This window comes from Hemicordylus capensis, chromosome 6 (assembly GCF_027244095.1).
Source record: "Hemicordylus capensis ecotype Gifberg chromosome 6, rHemCap1.1.pri, whole genome shotgun sequence".
Classification (NCBI taxonomy): Eukaryota; Metazoa; Chordata; class Lepidosauria; order Squamata; family Cordylidae; genus Hemicordylus; species Hemicordylus capensis.
This window is the reverse complement of record NC_069662.1, coordinates 90,536,736-90,558,787: the sequence shown is the minus strand read 5'-3', so window position 1 is coordinate 90,558,787 and position 22,052 is coordinate 90,536,736. Positions and strand designations below refer to the sequence as shown.

The 22,052-nt window shown below is 45.8% G+C and overlaps 1 long non-coding RNA gene across 2 annotated transcripts in view; it reads right to left on the bottom strand.

Moving 5' to 3' along the window:
• LOC128332143 (uncharacterized) overlaps positions 1 to 22,052 on the bottom strand; it is a 111,136-nt gene that overhangs the window by 65,407 nt on the left and 23,677 nt on the right. For both annotated transcript variants that reach the window (XR_008310572.1, XR_008310573.1), the window contains exon 2: positions 14,959 to 15,072. This is a non-coding gene — a long non-coding RNA (uncharacterized LOC128332143). The remainder of the gene's footprint in view (positions 1 to 14,958; positions 15,073 to 22,052) is intronic.

Here is a 22,052-nt window from a genome sequence, read left to right as displayed (position 1 = left end):
GGACCTAGATGCTCTTCCCAGAGCAGGTCCATCCCCTAAGGGGATTATCTTACAGTGCTCACATGTAGTCTCCCATTCATACCAGGGAAGACCCTGCTTAGCAAAGGGGACAATTCAGGCTTGCTACCACAAGACCAGCTCTCCTCCTTAGACCATACTCCTTAGACTATGGCCGCACCATAGATTTCTATAAGGGCATTATAATACCAGCATTCTTATTTTCAATCCCCTTCCTAATGATCCCTAGCATGGAATTGGACTTTTTCACAGCTGCCATGCACTAAGTCAACACTTCCAATGAGCTGTTGACCACAACTCCAAGATCTCTTTCCTTGTCAGTCACTGACAGCTCAGTTCCCATCAGAGTATATGTGAAGTTGGGCGGGGGGGTTTGTCCCAATTACATCTCCCATCACCCCAGCCACAATAAACTGTACCTGGTGGGGGGTGGAAGTAGTAGTTCAACAACAGCTGGAGAGTCAACATTGCCTACCCATTGGCTAAGCAGTTGGACACAGGACCTCAATTTAAGCAGTACTGTGTATGAAAACAACTAACTGCACCCAGTGGACTCGTGATTTAAACCAAAGCAGAATGAGTGGCGGTAATTTCACAGATGCAAGCAATTCATTAACAGGAAGAGGAAGCAGCCATCCTAATAGAAAGTGACTTGAGGACTGTTTGATGCAAATAGCCACTTGCAGCTGCCACCCCCTGAGGAGGTCACTTCAAGGCAATGGAAAATAAAACTGCGTATTAATTTGATAGTCACCGATAGCACAGGGGCTTTGCTGGGCAGTATTTCTTAGCCATGCCATGTGCACCGTGGTCTGCTGCCATGAAGTTTGGTTGTACGTGATAACAAGAGGAGCACATGCATTCAATTAAGCACAGCTGTCAATGGTACTACAGCAGCAGCATCTGTTGAGTCACTGAGTCCAAACACCAACTCAGTCCTGTATCTAAAAGGCATAGAGGTAAGGAGGAGGCCCCAAACCTTAGCATTAGGATCAGCTAATAAACCATACACACTAATTTATTTGCACATTTTGTAAAGGCAATGACAATCACAACACACTGGTTTTCATAGGCTATCACCATCTTCTAAAATAGTTACTGCAGCCTTATCAAATCAGACCATATACCAGTTGAATTTATTTTGGTGTCAGGAAGATGCCAACGTCTAAATGCATTCAGCTGCTTTGTGGATGGATTTTATGCATTCTTTTTGGTTCTGATAGGTAAGAACAATGCAGTAAAGAAAATAATGTGTCCACACATCTAAACAGTTGTAACAGTACCTGTTATTTCTAACATGTCATTACAATAACTTTTTGTTCTCGTTTGAAAGTGGAGCTTACCCTAGTCTTCTTGAAAGTTAACCTTTGCTTAATTTCATACATCTCCATAACAGAAGAATAATTTTACTGGATCAGACTAGACATTTTTTAATTCAGCACTCTGTTTCCAACAGATGCCTGTCAGATACCCTAGGAAGATTGGGGGGGGGCAGGATGGAGATATCTTTATCAACATCTGATTATGGGCCAGTTCACATGACCATGTCCCAGGCTAACTTGCTGCTTACACAAGATAACCCACCCAGCACTCTCTCAACTTTTGCTCATCCATCTGCGAGCAGAAATCCTGGTTGACTCCTCCAAAAATGATTCTGTGCCATGCGGGAGGCTCTATTTAGCTAGCCCTAATCTGATACTCGACAGAGGCACTCTAACCCCCGGACCTTGGGACCCCGGTCCGTGGCCTCCAAAGTCTGTGGGGGCTCAAAATGGCCGGGGGGGGGCTCCTACAGCCTCACTGTGCCTGCCTGCACGACACAGCTAACCTACATGCTGTTTTTTTAAAAAAACAAAGCTGCCACTGAGCCGAAGGGTGGCTGGGGGGGGGAGTTGTTGACCTCCTCCCCGCCCCCGGAGGTGGCAATGGGGGGAGCAACCACTGGGTGAGTCCTCTCTGCCCAGCAATTGCTGTGAACTGCAAGGCATGCCTGCACAGTTCAGAAAAAGATCATCGCAAGCCTGTTGAGGTGGCAGGGTTCGGTGACCTCCTGGCCCCTGGAAGTCCCAGCATGCCCCCCTTGAGTGCATGCCCCACGCGAGCTGCACCACAGTGACACACGACCAGGAAAATGGGTTTCGCAGAGTGCTCGCTCTGCTAACCTCATTTAAAGGGGGGCGGGGATTAAGTGGGCTTGCCGCTGGGAGCCGTGAAGCTCCCTCTGGTTCAAACATGCAGTGGAAACTGGGCTGGGCACTCTTAGCCCGGTTTCCACTGCACATGAGAATAGCTTCAATATATCAGTGGGGCATTTAGGGTTTCTCTGGTCTATTCGTTCCCTAATCTCCTTACTTTCAATGCACTGCAGTCAAAGGGTGGGGGTGGGGTGTGGAGAAAGAGAGCAGAAGGAGAATTGATAGCATAGCCATAAACTGAGACAGCTTTCTTGCCAAAGCACCCAAGGAACTGATAGAACGTCCTGAGACACAGAAATCAAAACGACTGAATGGCAAGGGGTAGGATATTCGGAGAAGTTTAGAGAGAGTGCCAATGTTCTCTTCATTCCATCTGAACAGGTCACATCCTGAAGAAGAGAAGAGTCTGGAAGGAAAGGTCAGAAGTATGCTGAATGAGCTTAGTGCTTGCTTTCTGCAAAATATACATTGTCTCTCTGTTCTGAATCTTTTCATTCCATGACTGCATTTCAGACACACTGACCTGGGCATAAGCTCCACTGAACAGAGTGGGGCTTACTTCAGAATAGACAGGCAGACCTGCTAGTCTGTTTGCCATTTATAGCAGTTTATTTTGTACCAAAAACATGTCTTATGATATCCCTTAATGGTTTATTATTTTTGATTCCAGAATTGTTTCTCAGAATCTGTGGTTGGTTTTCATTCTAATTCTGCCTATCTCAACCTACATATCATCTTGATCATCATACTATTTTCATTTTCCCCCCTGAGTTTATATTATTGGCATTTAAGCAGATTTGTCTGCTTTCCCACTTCACTCATCTAGCTCCCCAAATTCCTCTATTTTCTCCAGCATGTTAGAAGGTGGTTTATGGAGCAAGGGCAGAGGGGGCAGGGGGTAGAGCGAGATGCAGACTTAGCTTAGCTTTATCTGAAGCAGTTTATACATCTGTTTTTTCCACCCATCCATCACCCTGCTCACTCCCAATTTTTCCATCTTCCTCATCATATTGGGGATCTTGGGCACTTTACTGTATTTGCTGCTGTTTTGAGTTGCAAAACAAGTACAATACTCACCACGACCACTACCATCACCCAAAAAACCTCTAGTATTTTTTGTTTCATCTTATATATTTTAAGAGCACTGTTTTGTTTTTTCAGGCAGGCAAAGTCGGAAAACCACAAAAATTATGGAGAGGAGAATTGAAGCTGGTTCTCCCACATAAATCAGTTGCCTTTAGATATGCATTTCCAATGCCCTGTAAAATAGGGCATTAGTGGTATCTGTATGAAATTTGGCAAACTCAGTCCACCAGATCAGTCGTCAAATGCCTGCAAAATCCATGCATGTTATATGAAAAATTGAAGTTATGGATAGAAGAAAGAGAGATGGTTCCTTCATGGATACCAATGGGAATAAAAACTGACCATCAGAGAACAAAAACAGGCATTTTTAGTGATGTCACAAGCAAGAATGTATATAGACACAAAAAAATATAATTACACACAGAATAATGGAGAGAGGCAGGAAACCTTTTGTCCCAAATCTACATCTCTAAGAAATTATAAAAGTAAAGGTAAAGTGTGCCATCAAATACATTATATAATCAACATAACACATTTTTGTAAGGGCGTGGACAAAACTCAACCTGCCAATCAATCAATCAATGTTTCTTAGTACAGTCACTGACAAGCCATAGGATCCAATCTCTCTCTAGAACATTGCTCCTCCTGCACTAGACGTTTGCCCCCCACCCCACCCCACCCCCCACAGCAGAGCTGCCCCACACACCACACAGGGACTCAACCCCCACTTTGGGATCCTAGACCGTAGTGCGTAAATCAAGCACATCATACCACTGAATAGCGTAAGGAAACTTCCTTAAGTGAAGAGGAGGGCAAGTACTTGTGGGAAATGGTAAATCTTTATATTACATGACATTAATTACACTTTTACTGCTTGCTAACTCTGTTAGGGTTTTTGTTCAGCTACGGAATACAGTACTTACTTTGTGCCCTCTTCAATCAAGACGTATCCTGCTGAAGGCCCAAGGTCCAACATTCATTTTATTTCACTTTCTGTCACAGCTCATAAAGAATACTTAAAGAGCCACTCCTGAGTCCATTTGTGTTATCCAAACCAGAGGGAAGCAAAGGCCATCTTTAGCATTTTTAGTGTTTTTAAAAATATATTTTGAGTGGCTTTTCATTTCTAATATTAGCATAAGAAACAAGCACCCTACTTTGATACCAACACTCTGCCATGTCTAAGCTAAAGAACAGAATGGTTATTGCTAATAGTGAGAACACCACAGGAACGACTAGATATGTCTATTTAGTGTAGAATTTCCAGATTCAACCATTTGTTTACAGTTTAACATAAGGAATAAGAAGAGCCTTGCTGGATCAGGTCCAAGACCTATCTAGTCTAAAACATCCTGTTTCCTACAATGACCCACCAGATGCCTCTGAGAAACCCACAAGCAGGAGTTGGAGGCATACCCTTTCTCCCACCATTGCTCTTCTGCTACTCATATTCAGAGGCATACTGCCTCTGAACCTGAAATAAGCACATAGCCATCAAGACTAGTAGCCACTGATAGACAAGTTCTCCATGAATTTGTCTAACCTGCTTTTAAAGTCATCCAAGCTAGAGGCCATCACCACATCATGTGGCAACTCGCAAGTTCTTTTCAGAGTACTTTTTACTGCCATTTGGAAAAGATGCTGCTGATTATTATTTTTTTGCCCCAATGTGAACTACTTTATACTTATTTACTCTGAACCACATTTGCTACATTGAACCACATTTGTTCCCCACTACCCAGTTTGCAGAGATCCTTTTGGAACTCCTCACAATCCATTTTGGATTTCACTACCCTGAATAGTTTGGTGTCATCTGCAAATTTGGCCACCTTGTTGCTTACCCCAATTTCTAGGTCATTCATGAAGAAATTAAAATGCACTGGACCCAATCCAGATCACTGGGAGACCCCACTTTTCACTTCTCTGCATTGTGAAAATTATCCATGTATTCCTGTTTCCTGTCCTTTAACCACTTACCAATCCATAAATGGACCTGTCCCTTTATCCTATTTCTGCTGTGTTTACTCAAGAGCCTGTGACGAGAGATTTTGTCAAAAACTGTTTGAAAGTCCAAGTAAACTATGTCAACTGGATCACCTCTTCACCTCCCAGTTCACACTGAAAGAACTCTAAAAGGTTGGTGAGGCAAGACTTACCTTTGCAAAAGCCTTATCTATGTAACAATATGAGGGAAAGTATGGTATAATCTCAGGAGTAATACATCTTGGTTTAATCACATTTACTTCATTGTTGTAAAATTATGGATTCAGGTATGGAAGCCCCATCTTCTTTTGAAATTTCATAATTTGCAGGTATGAACATGAGAGCTAGAAACTTAACTTTTACAGATGCCAAATGAGAAGTTTCTACCCTTCAATGTCACACCTGTAAATTATGAAAATTCAAAAGAAAAAAATTAAGGCTTCCCATCTGAACCATTGAGTTCCCACCATTCCGACCATGATTGGAGCTAATATATGAAAAAAAGGTAAGAAAACTACAGATTTGCATTGCTTTAATTATATTCCAAAATGTATGCTAACATTAAAAAAAACCTTAAGATGCTTCATTGCATCAGGCTTCAAATTTAAAGAGTAAGCATAGACCATTATTGTAACCTGGGATCTGAGCTATCTAGTAGGTAGCTTTTTTATAATTAATTTGCAAAATCTAGTAGCTCTGTTTCTGTCAGTCTTATTTGGGCAGATGGCTGAACTTGTTGGATCAAAGCAAAGTACTTCCTACCACTTTGTACCGTGTGTCAGCCATTTTGCAAGGCAATTCACTTGCAAAAGATCTGTGATGTTTCCTAGTGCTAATTACCTTGCAAAGGATACAGGCTACACTGCTGGGCCATTTTAAGGCCCACATTAGATTTTGTAATATTGCCATTTTGGAAGGACGGTATGCCATTTTGGAAGGATGGTATGCCATTTTGATTTGATACAAATCAAATCAAATAAATAAATAAATAAATAAAATAATAGCTATTTGGCTGCCATCATTTAGTGTTCATAATGTCTAATACAATACAAACAGTGTGTGACACAATGTCATCACACTGTGCCCTTCTCCACCTCACATCATTGGCTCATGGAGTGTGGATGGGAAGATGCACAGGTGTGTTGACATTATGTCCAGTATTGTTTACTTTATATGGAAGGGGGCAACGAGACAGAGTGTGGTCTCTCTCCCCCCTCTCTCTCACCCTCCCCTCCCTGTCAGCCTCCTGCCCCAGTCCCTCCTGCCCTCCCCACTCCCTCTTGCCCTTCCCTTCCCCCTCCCCCACTCCCTTTTGCCATTCCGCCTCCCCCTCTTGCCCTTTCCCCTCCCCCAGCCCCACTCCCTCTTGCGGCAGTTCTTTAAAATGTCACATGTGAAATGGCCCCGTGAGCCTGCGTAATGACCAACCACTTTGATAGTCGTCTAACTCCCCCTTGATTTGGCCGGTACTGTCCTTAGGCTGGCTCTAGGAGGCGCTCGCGTGTACACAACGGAACACTCCCTTCGTCTTCAGTTTCCGGAGGGGAGAGTGTCTGCGGGAACACCTTCCTCCTCAGCCGCCTCTGCCTACCCCAGCGGCAGAGATGCGCGGCCTGGAGCTGGGACGCTTCTGCGGGCAGGTAAGCAGGCGTGTTCCTCGGACGCCAGCAGGTCTGCTAATCATGCAACCCATAGGCGGGCAGGACTGAACAGGAGCGTTCAGGAGTCCAGCGGCGAATGGTCGGGCTCCCGCCACCGGCCTCCGCGGCCGGGCCGGGCCCTTTGTCACCGGCCTCCTCCGTCTCTGGCGGGGCAGAGTGTGGCCGCCGCCGCCAGTGGGGCCCGACCCACCACCGCCAGTGGGGCCTGACCCGCCGCCGCCAGCAGGCCGGGCCCAGTCCTCTCGCCGCCGCCGCCGCCATCAACCCCAGTCGCCCCGCCGCGGCCACCTCCGCCAGCGGGCCCAGTCTCCCCGCTTCATGGCGGCCGGCAGCCGGCGCCGGCGGCCATGTCTCCCTCGGCTCTTCTGCACACGCGCACCACGCATGCCCAGAACGGCCAAGGGAGACACGGACGCAGACACCAGAGACACGGGCGCACACGCTAGGCCTTTATTATATAGGATTGTTCAGTCCTTAAATAGAGCACACATTCAGGATGAAGCACATAGACCTATGGCTCCAGAATGCTGCTCCCAAAGCACTCCCATGTCCTTTTTGGCCAGCACTGTTCAATATGGTGAGCTTCTACAGAGCAATTCACACATGGACATCCATCACACGTTGACCGTTACATCCAGGATCAATGGGCTACCACAGATAAATCACCACAGGTAGGACTTGTGGTCAACTCACAATTCAGCTGAGTGATATCAAGTACTGAACAACCAAATTACGCCATATCAAATGAAGCAACGGTATGTATGACTGAGGCCAGCAATTTATTAAGCACCTGAACTGTGCAGCAATTTTCTCTAGCGGAAAAGCACAACTAATTGATTAAATTTTCTCAATAGATCTCCAGTTTCTAAAATTATACAGTTTACTCAAAAGAAGAAAATTAAGTCAAAGAACAAAAAGTCAATTTGAGCTTTTGAAACTAAAAACCCATGAGAGAAAGACTTTTCAGTCCTGCACCTTCCTGTACGTTATTTTCTAGGTTGTATCCAGTCTTCCCTTTTTGGGAAATCTATACAACAGTAAATCTACATTCCTAAGCATGCTTACTTGACAGTAAGTTGCACTGAAAGCAAATGGACTTTCTTCTGAGTCAACATGAATTTGAATGGAGACACAAGATATTCCTGTGGCTGCCGCTGAAAACAGCAGCTCTGTGTCTCCTCTTCCTCTTTGCCCCAGTAACATCTGGAACTGCAAAACACATTATGTGACATCATTACACTGTGTGTTTTCCCCATCTCTGCTCTACTTCACTGACTGCCATTTCTGGGGGTAAGGCAGCACCATGATGTCATATCACATGCTTTATAATACTAGATCGGGGTAGGCACCATGTGGCTCTCCAGATGTTGCTGAACTACAACTCCCATAATCCCCAGCTGTAATAAATTGTAGGTAGGTCTGATGGGAGTTGTAGTTCTGGAGAACTGCACGTTGCATACTAGACATTACAGTGCGCAGGGGGACAAAAAGGTTGGGGAAACCCAGGATTTTGTTTTCAGTAGCAGCCAGGTATCTTCATTCATGTCTAGATCCAGTCTCAGAAGCTGCTTCCACACTAGGGTCCTTTACCACTGCTGAGGCTTTTCTTTTCTTCATTCAGCTGGGTTATTTATTCATCATTAAATTTTTATACCGCCTTTTATTAAAACAACCTCAAGGTGGTTTACAAAACATTTAAAACAGTATAAGACTATAAACCAGTTACACAATAAAATTAAATTGGAATATAAAAATGCAAATCTAATTAAAAGTTTTAAAAGCATACACAATAGGACCATAAAATACAGAGCACCAGCACCAAAAACAACACTCATAAAAGCCTGGGTAAAAAGCCAAGATCTCACTTGCTTTCTACAAACCGTGATGGAGATTGAGGAGTGGATGCCCACCGGGAGAGCATTCCAAATTCTGGGGGCAATAACTGAGAAGGCCCTGTCCTGCATGCATGACAGCCGAGCCTCTCTCATTGTCAGCACTTGGAGAAGAAGCCCCTCTAATGACCTCGTCAAGCTAGCAGAAGCCCTTGGGAGCAGGCAGTCTCTCAGGTATCCAGGGCCCAAACCTTTAAGGGCTTTAAAGGTCAAAACCAGTATACTGAATTGGACCCGGAAACAAATTGGCAGCCAATGTAGCTCTTTAAAAAGGGTGTAATATGATCCCAGTGGGCAGCTCCAGATAAAATCCTAGCTGTTGCATTTTGCAATAGCTGCAGTTTCTGAATGTTCTTCAAGGGCAGCCCCAAATACGGCATGTTACAATAATCCAGCTGTGATATGACTAAGGCATGGGTAACTGTGGCCAGATCTGCCTTCTCAAGAAAGGGATGCAGCTGGCACACTAGCTGAAGCTGTACAAAGGCCACTGCTTCCACCTGATCTTCCAAAAGCAGAGCCAGGTCCAGTAATACCCCCATGTTGCTCACCTGGTCTTTCAAGGGGAGTGCAAACCCATCCAGAACTGGTCGAATCCCCTCATCCCAACTGGCTCTCCAACAGCACCTCTATCTTGCCCAAATTCAATCTTAGTCTATTAGCACACATCCAACCCATCACTGCCTCCAGCCCCTGATTCAGGATATCCACTGCTTCCCCAGGACCAGGCGATAAGAAGAGATAGAGCTGAGTGTAATCCGCATATTGCTGACAACCCAGTCCAAGTCTTCATATTACCTTTCGGAGCGATTTCATATAGACGTTAAATAGCATGGGGGATAAAACTAAACCCTGCAGGACCCCACAGGCCAATGGTCAAGTACCCCCCAGCACCACCTTCTGGACCCTCCCACCCAAGAAAGGACTGAAGCCATTCCAAAGCAGTAACTCCAATCCCTATACTTGAGAGGTGGTCCAGAAGGATACCATAGTCAATGGTATTGAATGCCACTGACAGGTCCAACAGAACCAACAGGAAAGCACATCCCCTATCAAGCTCCTGGCGTAGGTCATCCACTAGAGTGACCAAGGTAGTTTCAGTCCCATATTCAGGACAGTAGTAAGATTGAAAGGGGTCTAGATAATCCATTTCATCCAAGACCCTCTGAAGGTGGAATGCCACCACACACTCTATTACCTTGCCCCCAAAAGGTTAGAAAACAGGTCTATAGTTGTCAAGGTTGGAGGGATTAAGGGAGGGTTTTGGTTTTTTTTCATAATGTGTTTACTATTGCCTCCTTGAAGCATGGTGGTATCTTGCCCTCCCTTATGAAGCATTGATTACAGCCACCAAACAAGGGTCAAGAGAACACTATGTTGCCCACACACTGCCCAGGATCTTGTCCACATCCTCAGGCTGCACTAACTGAAAAGAATCCAACACAGTAGGACCAGATGGTACCCAAAGCATGTCTTCTGGAACTGCCAAGAACCTTTCCAGAAGGTTCCAGAACCTTTGAGTCCAAATCAGCATGGATGTAATCAACATTATCTGCAAAGTGACATGCAAACTGATCACAATGGGCTGTAGATAGTTCCTCCCCCATAACTTGGGGGAATGTGTGGAACAATGCCTTTGCTACACAGACCAGTTCTGCTGGTCTGCACTGAGCAGATGCAATGGCGACGGAGAAAAAAATCTTTCTTCGCTGCCCCGACTACCACAGAGTAGTCCCTAAAATGGGCTCTAGCCCGTGTTCGGTCTGACACTTCCTTCAATGCTGTTCCAGCCATTGTCAGGGTTGTTTCATTGCCTTAAGCTCCTCAGAAAATGAAGGAGCAGAACTGCCTCCACCAAGCTGGAGAGGGTGTTTAGGAATGACTGTGTCAATAGCCTGAACTGTCTCCACATTCCAGAAATTAACCAGGGCCTCAGCAGCTCTGGACACTGGAAACTCCTGAAGCGGATACATAAGCCTCTGGGGGCAGACCATTCTAATTTGTCCACCACCCCTACAGAGGCTAGGCAGAGCAATCAAACTAAACCCTACCAGATGATGATCTGTCAACATGACAAGGAAGGTATCTCAAACTCTCCCACCTCCAGATCATGTATTCCCTGGTCAGCAAAAACCAGATTCAGAGTATGTCCTGCCACGTGGGTAGGGCCAATATCAACTGAGATAGGCCCATAGAGACCATGAAATCCTGAGCCAGTCCTCCAAAGTGTGTTTAAGATGGGGGTAGCTCAGCGTTGATTTTGAAGTCCCCCAAGACAATAAGCTTGCGTGAACCTGAAGCCACCTCCGAGACCACCCTTGATAGCTCAGGTAGGAAGACTGAAGTGCAGCAGGGTGATCAGTACACCAACAGAATCCCCACCCTCCCTCAAGGACAAACACTTGAAATTCTGAGATTGCCAAACCGGGCACCTGGAAAGGGGAAAGGTCTCACAAGGGATGACCGCAACAAACCCTCCCCAAACTTCATAATTTAATTATTAAGTGCCAAGTGGCACTTAATGTAGTGCTATATTATTTGGAATGTCCACTTCAGCTCCTTCTGTAATGTCTACTCTGAAGAAAGTCCTGTTCAGCAAAGGTCCCCTCCAACTTTAATTACAAACTTACTCCTTGGGGACTCTGTCTCCAATACTTCCTGTTTAGTTCAGCACAGTGAATGAATAATTAATTAATTGAATTAATTATCCCCTAACTTAGCAATTTTGTGTGTGTGTGTGTGTGTGTGTGTGTGTGTGTGTGTGTGTGTGTGTGTGTAATTTGAGGTTTCCTGTCATCGTCATCATCAGTAGTAACAGTAGTAGTATTTTTTAACTGCGTAGTAGAGCCTTGGAAAAAAACCTCCACAAGTCATGTCTGGAAAAAAGTGAGAGAATAACATAGAAAAAGGGAGGACAACAGAAATGCAGTGACTTGGCAATGATGCCATATGAAGCATTCCATATGTCAATACACTGTGGGATGTTAAAAGCTTCCACGCAAGTTCTACCCTAGTTCCAAGCATGATCTTACTCTCGTATGCACACTGCAGCAAGCTTCCACATTACTTCCTAGTGCAATCTTATCTTATATACACACCCCAAGCAGAGGCCTTATGTGATTTTCACAGTTCCACTTGCTGGATTCATTCAGTTTATAAATAGCCCTTCCTAAAGTGGCTCAGGGCGGTTTACAGTAAAAAATAATAATAACCCATGTAATAAAACTTTTAAAGAAAAAATTAAACTCCATGGTGGAGCAGGTGAGAGGATGTGGGCGGGGAGGTAGGGTGGCTATGGACTTTAAGAATACTATCTCCCTTACCAGGATCCCTGTCAGGGTGTTGGCCTATATTGAATGTGTGCAGTGTACCTAAGTCTAGGGACCAAGGATAGACTGGGACTTCTGTTGGTGTACCTATCACCCTGCTGCCCAACGGAGTCCTTAACTGAGCTGATAGCCCTGGTTACAGATTTGGCATTGGAGTGGTCCAGGTTGTTGGTGGTGGGGGAATTCAATGTTAATTTTGAATTAACTGGGTTGTCAGGAGTGGCTCAGGAGTTATAAGCGGCCATGATGGCTATGGGCCTATCCCAAATGGGTTTTGGACAAACGCATGATGCTGGTCACATCATGCAATATGTTCTTTTGTTGTGATCAGGTTTAGTGCAAGGTGTTATTAATATGCTGATGACACCCAGATCTATTTCTCCATGTCGACCTCATCAGGAAATGGCATAACTTCCCAAAATGCCTGCCTGGAGGCGGTAATGGGCTGTATGAGGAACAACAAACTGAAGTTGAATCCAAATAAGACTGAAGTACTGACTGTGGGTGATCAGGACCTGAGAGATAGTTTAGATATGCCTGTTCTGGATGGGGTTACACTCCCCCTGAAGGATCAGGTACGTAACTTGGGAGTGCTCCTGGATCCAAAACCCTCTCTGGTTTCTCAGGTTGAGGCAGTGGCCAGGAGCGCTTTTTATCAGCTTTGACTGATATGTCAGCTATGTCCATTTCTAGAGGCAAATGACCTTAAAACAGTAATGCATTTAACAGTAGTGTAAACTCCAGGCTTGACTACTGTAATACATTCTATGTGGGGCTGCCTTTGTATGTAGTCTGGAAAGTACAATTTGTACAAAATGTGGCAGCCAGACTGGTCTCTGGGACATCCCAAAGGGACCATATAACATTGATTTTAAAAGAACTGCACTGGCTGCCAATATGTTTCTGGGTGAAATACAAAGTGCTGGTTAATACCTATAAAGACCTTAATGCTTGGGCCCAGGGTATTTAAGAGAGCGCCTTCTTTGTCATGAACCCTGACACCTACTAAGATCATCTGGAGAGGTCCGGTTATGGTTGCCACTGGCTTATTTGGTGGCAGCTCAGGACTGGGCCGTCTCTGTGGAGCTTTGGAATATGTTCCAGAGCATCCCCTTCTATGTTTGCTTTTAGGAGGACTCTCAAAACACCTGTTTTTAACAGGCTTTTAACTAAAATTAATTTGAAACTGGTTAATTTGATTTTATTTGTTTGGTTTTTTTATTTTTTTGTTAGATTTCTATACCGCTTTTCATTAAAACAATCTCAAGGCAAGATTTATTTTTATTTTATCAGACTGCTTTTATTGTTGTTTGTGAAATTTTAACTGTTTTTACTATTTTATAATGGGGCTATTCTCACGATCGCAGAAAATCGGGCTAACCTCCGCTAGCCTGATTTTCTGCGACCGTGAGAACCGCCAGGCTCGGCTGCGAGCCCGGTAGTTCTAGAGTGGGTAACCCGCTCAAGAACCCCTGCCCTAAAACCAGGTTTGCGGAGCCTTGTTTTGAAGATCATGAGTAGCTGCAGCACGGTTTTGCGCCGCACCTACTCATGAGGAGACCCCCTGGAGGGGAGGGGAGGTGAAAAGCCGCCTCCCGGCTCCGGGGGTCTCGCCAACATGCCCTGCACGCTTGCGCAGGGTATGCTGGAGCTTGCGGGGGCCAAACGGCCCCCACCGGCTCCCCCCAGCCCCTGCTGGCTCCGTCACGGAGCTGGCAATCATGTGGGCAGCGGATCCGGCCGCCCAGGGCTCCAGCCATGCTCGTGTGCAGGGAGAGTGGGCTTAGCCCGCTCTCCCCGCTCAGCACCTCAAACCGCTCAGCAGCTCATTATGTTTTAAATTTTGTACACCACCTAGAGATGTACATATCAGGCAGTATAAAAATATGATTGATAGACAGATAGACCATATTAAAATTAAAATTACAACCAGATATCATCATAAGTTGGGCTAAAAAGATGGGTCTTGCATTCCAAGAAGAATCTTGCATTCCAAAGAAAACCCACTCTTTTTCAGTTCCATGTTTATGATGACTAGGGGGAAAGGTGGGTTCTTCTAGAAATGCAAGAGCTGGCTGGCAGGTGAACATAAGAACATAAGAACAGCCCTGCTGGATCGGGTCCAAGGCCCATCTAGTCCAGCATCCTGTGGACTAGATGGTGATACTATGAAAGTGAGGTCCCTGCTTCGTGTATGCACAGAAGGTAAGATCATGTTAGGAATCATGTTGCTTGCTGCAACATGTGGACAGGGAGGAAGATCATGCTTGGAACTTGCACAAAAGGTTTTAAACATCCTATAGTATTTTGCCTTCTGGGAAGACCTTATGAAAGATCCTTCATAAGAAGGATGGCCATTCCAGACTTAATAGTGTAGCAGCAACCAGGGTATCATTTTCGCATGATGAGCCCACAGCCAGTCTGCCCACTTGATATTAGGAGGATACAAGACTGACAAATAAGAATTTAAGATTGCCATGCCTTTTTTAAAGAACAAACTGAATGCCGGCTTAGAGCATCATTACTCACGCAGCCATTTCCATCCAGCTAAACATTTAGAGCCAGACAAAACTGAAGTTCGGACAACGAAATATACCTGAGTCTCTGCACAGTGAAAACAATCTTTTCCCACCCACCCCTTCCCCACCCCCATGTGTCATCTTTGTAACATCTTTGACAGGATTACCAAGGGTCTCTTCTTGTCACTTGGAGGCACTTTTAAGAGAGCTGTGGGAACGAGAAGGTGAAAGGAAAGGCGGGGAGAGAAGTGTGGGGGGAAGAGAATTATACTCACAGCTTTTCACAGTCAAAACCAGAACCCACTGCTGGTAATGTGAGAGTGCTACAGCAGGCGCCAAATGGATAAGACTGTAGACAGTGGGGCCAAAGCGCTGATCCTTGCCAGCACCTGCAGATAGGAGACAAATAATTGGCACATGTTAAAAAGAGAGAGAGAAAGAGACTTGTTAGATGTCCGTATTTCCTAACAGTGTCTGGCAGGGGTCCCTGCAAGGAATTTAATCAGCAAGAGTTGTTTAAAATGGGCTTTGAACAACAAGCCCTGCACTGCTAGTAATGAACTTCATATCATCTGCAACTCCTGTTTGCTGACGACATTCAATTTGTTAATTCTGCAGCTGGTGATAGGGGTCAGATAGGAAAGTGACGATTGTTTTTTGACGTTCCAACCCCTGCTCACATCTTCCTAATTAATCCTTTTAGAAGCAACCAGCCGACGGAGAGGTGCGGAGCTGCGGGAGGAGAGCGCCAGGGCAAAAGAGGAAAGGAGACAGAGTTGCTAATGCCCCCCCCCCCCACAATCTGGCTGTCTGAGATGCTGGTTGGGAGAAAAATGGTGGCTAACAGGGGTGCAACAACTTGGGGGGAGGGGCTTTTAAAAATAAGAGGGGGAGATATATGAAGAGTTTGGCTTTTTGACAGCTTCTATATACTGCTCTGTCACACTTCAGCTAATGCAAGAGCAATGTGGTGTGCTAATAAATTGACGTATCTACACCATAATCCAGGCCTTGACCAATTCTCTCTGGATCTAGGAGTCAGCCCAAAAATTTAGGAGCCAGACAATGGACACTTGGCAGAATTTCTAGACTTAGTGATGGACATTTTGAGGAAGAGGGTAGTAAATGGGCTTCACTTTATTCCCCTTACAAGTAACAGATCAGAAATGTGGCTGCCTGGGACAAATAAAGATTGTATATCTATCTATTATTCTATTATTAAAACTTTTATACTGCCCTTCCAAAAGGCTCAGGGCGGTTTACGTTAAAACACCATAAAATCAGTTAATAATTAAAAGAAAAATTATAAAGCATAAAAACAATAATTAACAATTAAAAACATCATAAAACAACAATTAAATAATCAGAAGAATTTAAAAACAAGTTTTTAAAAACTGAGAAAGCCTGGTTGAAGAGATGTGTTTTCAGGTGTTTTTTGAAAATTGCCAGAGATGGAGAGGAACGTATCTCAGCAGGGAGCACATTTCACAATTTTGGGGCAGCAGCCGAGAAGGCCCGTCTCTGTGTAGCCACCAAACGAGTTGGCGCCAACTGGAGACGGACCTCCTCAAGTGACCTGAATGGGCGGTGGGGCTCATAGCGAAGAAGACGCTCTTAAATATCCAGGGCCTAAGCCGTTTAGGGCTTTATAAGTTATAACTAGCACTTTGTATTTTGCCCAGAAAACTATTGGCAGCCAGTGTAACTCCATCAACAAAGGAGTAATGTGGTTTCTCCAAGATGACCCAGAGACCAACATGGCTGCCGCATTCTGAACCAACTGAAGTTTCCGGACTATGTACAAAGGCAGCCCCATGTAGAGCGCATTATAGCACATTATGTAACTCTGTCTCTGAATATCCTAGCTTAGGAGCTACAGTTATAATTCTAGGCACCATGGCTCCCTGGTGCCTGGGATTTGTCGAACATTGGGATGATCCTAAAGCAGTTTAAGAGCAGGGCTACCACTTTCTCACACTGGGCCCCACAGTAGGGTCAGGGAAGAGTATAGATAGATCCCCATGTGATTTGACTTCCACTGACATACCATTGAAGTGACGTCTGAAGTCGGCTTAAGCCAACACAGTGCAGCTACATCACGGCTCTAGAGAAGACCCAATAGCCTACAATCCAGCCAAGTGAGTTCCTGGATCTGAAATTTTCCTATTAGAAAATTGTGAGTAGGATTTAATTTTAACAAGTGTAGGCTCCTGTGCTTTGGTGCCTAAAGCTTTACTGTGTTCATCATCCAACTTTCCCTGGGCCACTATCATTAAACCCTAACCTTTCATATATTTTCTAACAGAAATCTCTTTTCAACATTTTATTCCCACCTTCCCAACCCCCCCCCCCCGGGCCAATTTTGCACAGCAAATGGCATAGTCACTCATAGGCATAAAGGTAAAGTGTGCCGTCGAGTCGATGTCGACTCCTGGCGACCACAGAGCCCTGTGATTGTCATTGGTAGAATACAGGAGGGGTTTACCATTGCCATCTTCCACGCAGTATGAGATGATGTCTTTCAGCATCTTCCTATATCGCTGCTGCCTGATATAGATGTTTCCCATAGTCTGGGAAACATACCAGCGGGGATTTGGACCAGCAACCTCTGGCTTGCTCGTCAAGTAATTTCTCCACTGCGCCATTAGGTGGCTATAGCACACATGGGCAAAGCCATACACAACTCTCACAAGATTTCTTTTTTAAAGTACTAAGGCTGACCACACATTCAAATAACAAGCTAGCTGTTATGGGAGGAAGGCTTTTATGTTCTTAGACACAATATAACACAGGATTCTTGGAATCCCCAGGAGCATGCCATACAGGCACAATAGGATGTGCCTGCCATAGGGTGGTTGCTCACACTCCAAAACCCCTACTTCCCCTCCCCCCATCTCCTGTGACATTTAAGGGTTTAGTCAATTCAGACCCGATGTACACACACAGAAAACCGCCACCTCAGAAATTAATTCCCTTCCATCCCCTTTCTAGTCAGTACCATTGTTTTTAAAGAAGTGAGAGCTCCTAAAAAGTTCACATGGTGAATGTTCTGTGTTTGGACAGCAGAGAAAGCACCTGAAGAGGGGAAGAGGGCTGACCTGCAGTGTGGGGGGAAGGGGAGGAGGGGAGATGGAAAAGTGGGGTACTGAGAGTGGAAGTTAAGCCAAAGGAATACAGGGAAGGACAAAGTGCTGGAAAGGGAAGGGCAGACAGAAAGAAAAAAGACTGGAAGATGGAATCGTAAGGAAACACTGGAAGAAACAGGGGGGTGGAGAAAAGGAAAGGGTACCAGGAGGGGAGCAGTGGGGAATGACCCTTAAATTAAGTGCCATTGTTTCGCTGAAGGAATGGCTTGGAATGTTCACACAGTGAGGCTATTCCCATGATCGACGGAAAGCAGACTTAGGGAGCTTAGCCCACTTCCTATGGAGCGTGGGAACCAACGGGCTCGTGGGTGAGCCCAGTCCTCTCAAGCCAGCTAGCCCGCCTAAAACACCCTCCCCTTAAATGAGGTTAACGGAGCGAGCGCTCCATTAACCTCATTTCATGACTCGTGTGTCGCCATGGCTCGCGGCGACCCATGAGTAGACCCCCGGCCGGGAGGCTGCAAGCAGGGTCTCTCCAGGATGCCCCACGCGCTCACGCAGGACATCCTGGAACTTCCAGGATGATCCCCAGAGTCCCCGTCGGCTCCATGACAGAGCCGGCAGTCGTGTGGGTGGCCGATCTGGCTGCCCAGCGTTGAGTGTCCACATGTCGGCGGGGAGAGCGGGCTAAGCCCACTCTCCCCACAGAATCCCGTCAGGCGCTTCGCATATGTCATGTCAAGCGCCTCAATGAAAGTTTGTGTAGGAGCAGCCAGGAAAGTACTTGAAGAAGGGAAGAGGGAATGAATGAGGGCTAGAGGAGGAGAGGACTGCTTCAGGCACAAAGAAACAAAGAGAAAGGAAGTGGGGAGGACGGCCTGGAGGACATGGGCATTAACTAACATACACAGAGAGGGGGAAAGGTGACACATAAAACCAACAAATATGCCCCATCATTTTTGGCAGGCCTTCAGCTAGTGAAATAACGATGCCTTAAACATCCTCTTGGGATATGCAAAATGACCTGGTCTCAAGCTAGCCATATAGTTTGAAAGTGGTCACCCAATGGCCTTGGATAGCTGATAGTTACTAGTTACTGGGCACACTCTGTAAAAGGCTCCCCCATTACTTGTGGTAGCAAGCATGACTTGTCCCCTTAGCTAAGCAGGGTCTGCCCTGGTTGCATTTGAATGGGATACTACATGTGAGCACTGTAAGATACTCCCTTTAGGGGATGAGGCTGCTCTGGGAAGAGCCTCTACATGCCTGCATGCAGAAGGTTCCAAGTTCCCTCCCTAGCATCTCCAAGACAGGGGCTGAGGGAGACCCCTGCCTGCAACCTTGGAGAAGCCGCTGCCAGTCTGTGTAGACAATACTGAGCTAGATAGACCAATGGTCTGACTCAGTATATGGCAGCTTCCTATGTTCCTATGTTCCATTTGAGAAAGTGGTAGAACATGAAATAACATCATAAAATACAATATGCCAGGATTTGCATAGAGGTGGGGCCAGTGTGACCTATTCTAGTCAAAAACACTATTTACATCAGCCCAGAACAGATTCAGTGCAGGAGCAGTTGGGGCTGGTTTGTGATTCCAGAAAGCAATTGGTCCCTGGCATAAAGGACAATTAAACTGGTTCTTTGGCTACCCGCATTTAAACCTAAATGAAGTTGTTTTCACACAGTAGGACAATCCCTTCATGTCATACCAAATTTCAAAAGAAAGGGCTAAGAGAACAGAGTTGCTGGATTCCAGGAGGGACACACCCCCACACACACCCACACACACACCCTACACACACTTAATTTCAGAAGTAGGGGTGCTGGAATGGGGGCCCAACCCCCTTATGGCAAGTTTGAGCAAACCACAAGTTTCAAATCACCCTAAATGACAATTTATGCAACATTCTTCCATGTCTGTATCTGGAATAACAACTTTACAGTTTCTGGTTGCAAGTCTGAGCCCTAAGAGACATATATCGTCCTATGGCTCCATAGCTGCAGCAATAGAGAATCAATATTTTAGCAACCCAGAGTGGGCACAGTGGAGAATGGCACTTGAAAAGATTAAAAGGAATGAATAGTTAAAAACTTCAAAGTGGGAGCATTCATATGGGAATCATAGAATTGCTGGCTGCATTCGGAGCCCATGCAAGCAAACAGCGTCCTTCACAGTTCAAATATGTCCCCTCCCCTTAGGGGAAAAACATTCTTGGGGCACTAGCAAAATTAGATGCAGAGTGTTTGTGGTGCTAGAATGAATCTCAGGAGATCTTTTCCAGGATGACTATCTAGTCTCGGCGCCAAATGTAACATTTGTGACCTTGGATTAGTAACTTTGTTTAATACAGTTTGGTACACTATGATGCTGGATAGTGACAAAGAGACAGAGCTACAAATCAGGAGATGCTCAGCTTGAATCTCATCTCTGCCACAAACTCATTAGGTGGCTCAGGACCAGCATCAAGGGTTGGCATTGTAGAACTTGCCCAATGAGTTTGTGGCAGAAGTGAGATTCACACCTGAAATGGTGCCACCTTTTCAGATGCTCCCAGACCTTTCACAGGCCCCCATAAGAAGCACATGAACTGACTCAGGAAGCAAACACTACTGTATTTACCTGAATCTAAGACTAGTTTTCTCTCCCTCCAAGTTCCTTGATGTTAGAATTTAGGGGGTCATCTTAAATTCAGAGTCTCCTTCCTTTTGGTAAATATAGGTATAACCTGTATTTAACCTCTGTTTTTAAAGGGAGTTGTCTTAAATTGAGTCATCTTGTGTTCGGGTAAATATGGGTAGTAAGTTAGTAATATCACTACAATAAAATAAGAGCAACACACTCCCTTTGTACACAATGGACCGGGTCTCACGATCTGTGAGTCCCAGTTTTGGGAAGTGAGCGGGGAGGGAGCCCTGGGCAGCCAGATTGGCCGCCCACACGATGGGCGGCCCCGAGACGGAGCCAGCAGGGGCTGGGGAGCTCGGGGGCCGTGTGGCCCCCGGAAGCCCCAGTATGCCCTGCGCGAGCACGCAGGGCATACTTGGGAGACCCCCAAGCCGGGAGGCTGCTCCGCAAACCTGGGCTAAGGGATAGGCTACAGGAGCAGGTTAGCTGCTCCAGAACCACCGGGCTCGGCTGCGAGCCCGGTGGTTCTGATGATCACAAAAATCGGGCTAGGATTTTCTAGCCCGATTTTTGTGATCGTAAGAATAGCCCCAATGCCTGACCAAAACAAAGCTGTTAGACTTTAATAAGCATCCTACTTCAGGGTGTGCACGAACCGTTCGACAGCAAACTGGTCTGCCACGAACCAGGTCGGTTCAACGTTTTGATCACAAACTGGACCGGCCTCCAGGAGAGATGGGACCCATCTGTGAAAGAACCAAACTGAGTCCGGTCCAAGGTAGACCAGTTTGCCGGAGTTCGATGGACTATACTTCTAAAAGGGAATCCTAGCTTGGAAATGCTTGGAAATGCTTCTAAAGAGCGGCCGAGCAGGGGGTAGGGGTAGGAAGAGGGTACCCTTAAAAAGTAGATGTAAAGTGCTTACCAGTCCTCGAAACCCCGGCACTCCCCACAGCAGCCTCCCCACATGGCAGCCTAGTTCCAGAATTGACCTGGCCTCCATGGATGTGCAGAGGCCATGACCTCCACGCATCTGTGGAGGCCAGGTTAGTTCCGGAACCGTGCCACCACCGCCCAGGCGGGCTACTGGGGGGAGCGCTGGGATTTCAAGGACCAGCAAGCACCTTACATCTACTTTTAAAGGTACTCTGACACCGCCCCGCCCCCCTGCTGGCCACTCTTCAGAAGCATCTTCAATCCAAAATTCCTCTTTACAAGCACAGCCCCTCAAACCGCTCAACCGGTTCGAGCCAGTTCAATCGAATAGACTGGACTGGCTGGTCAGTTCTACCAAACAGGTCTGAATTTGATCCAAATTTGAACTAAACTACAAAATCAGTCTGTGTATACCCCTGGTCCTAGTTATATAATGGTGCAAGTGGTCCCCCCCCACCCGGTTGGAAACATTCAGCTAGAATGCAAGTGGTTAGATGTTCTTAAAACAGATGAAGAAAAAACAATCATGACCACCACCCCTCACCCCCATGCTATTTCCCCCCTTGTTTTCCATTTCATCTTTTAAAAGAAATTCTGCAACATCCACACAGAGGCTAAAATACTGTATCTTTCCCTCTTTGCTCAAAACCCTGTAGTAATCATATTAATCGAAGGCCTTTATTACTGGTTAATGGAATTCTTTTAAAATGGAACCAAGTT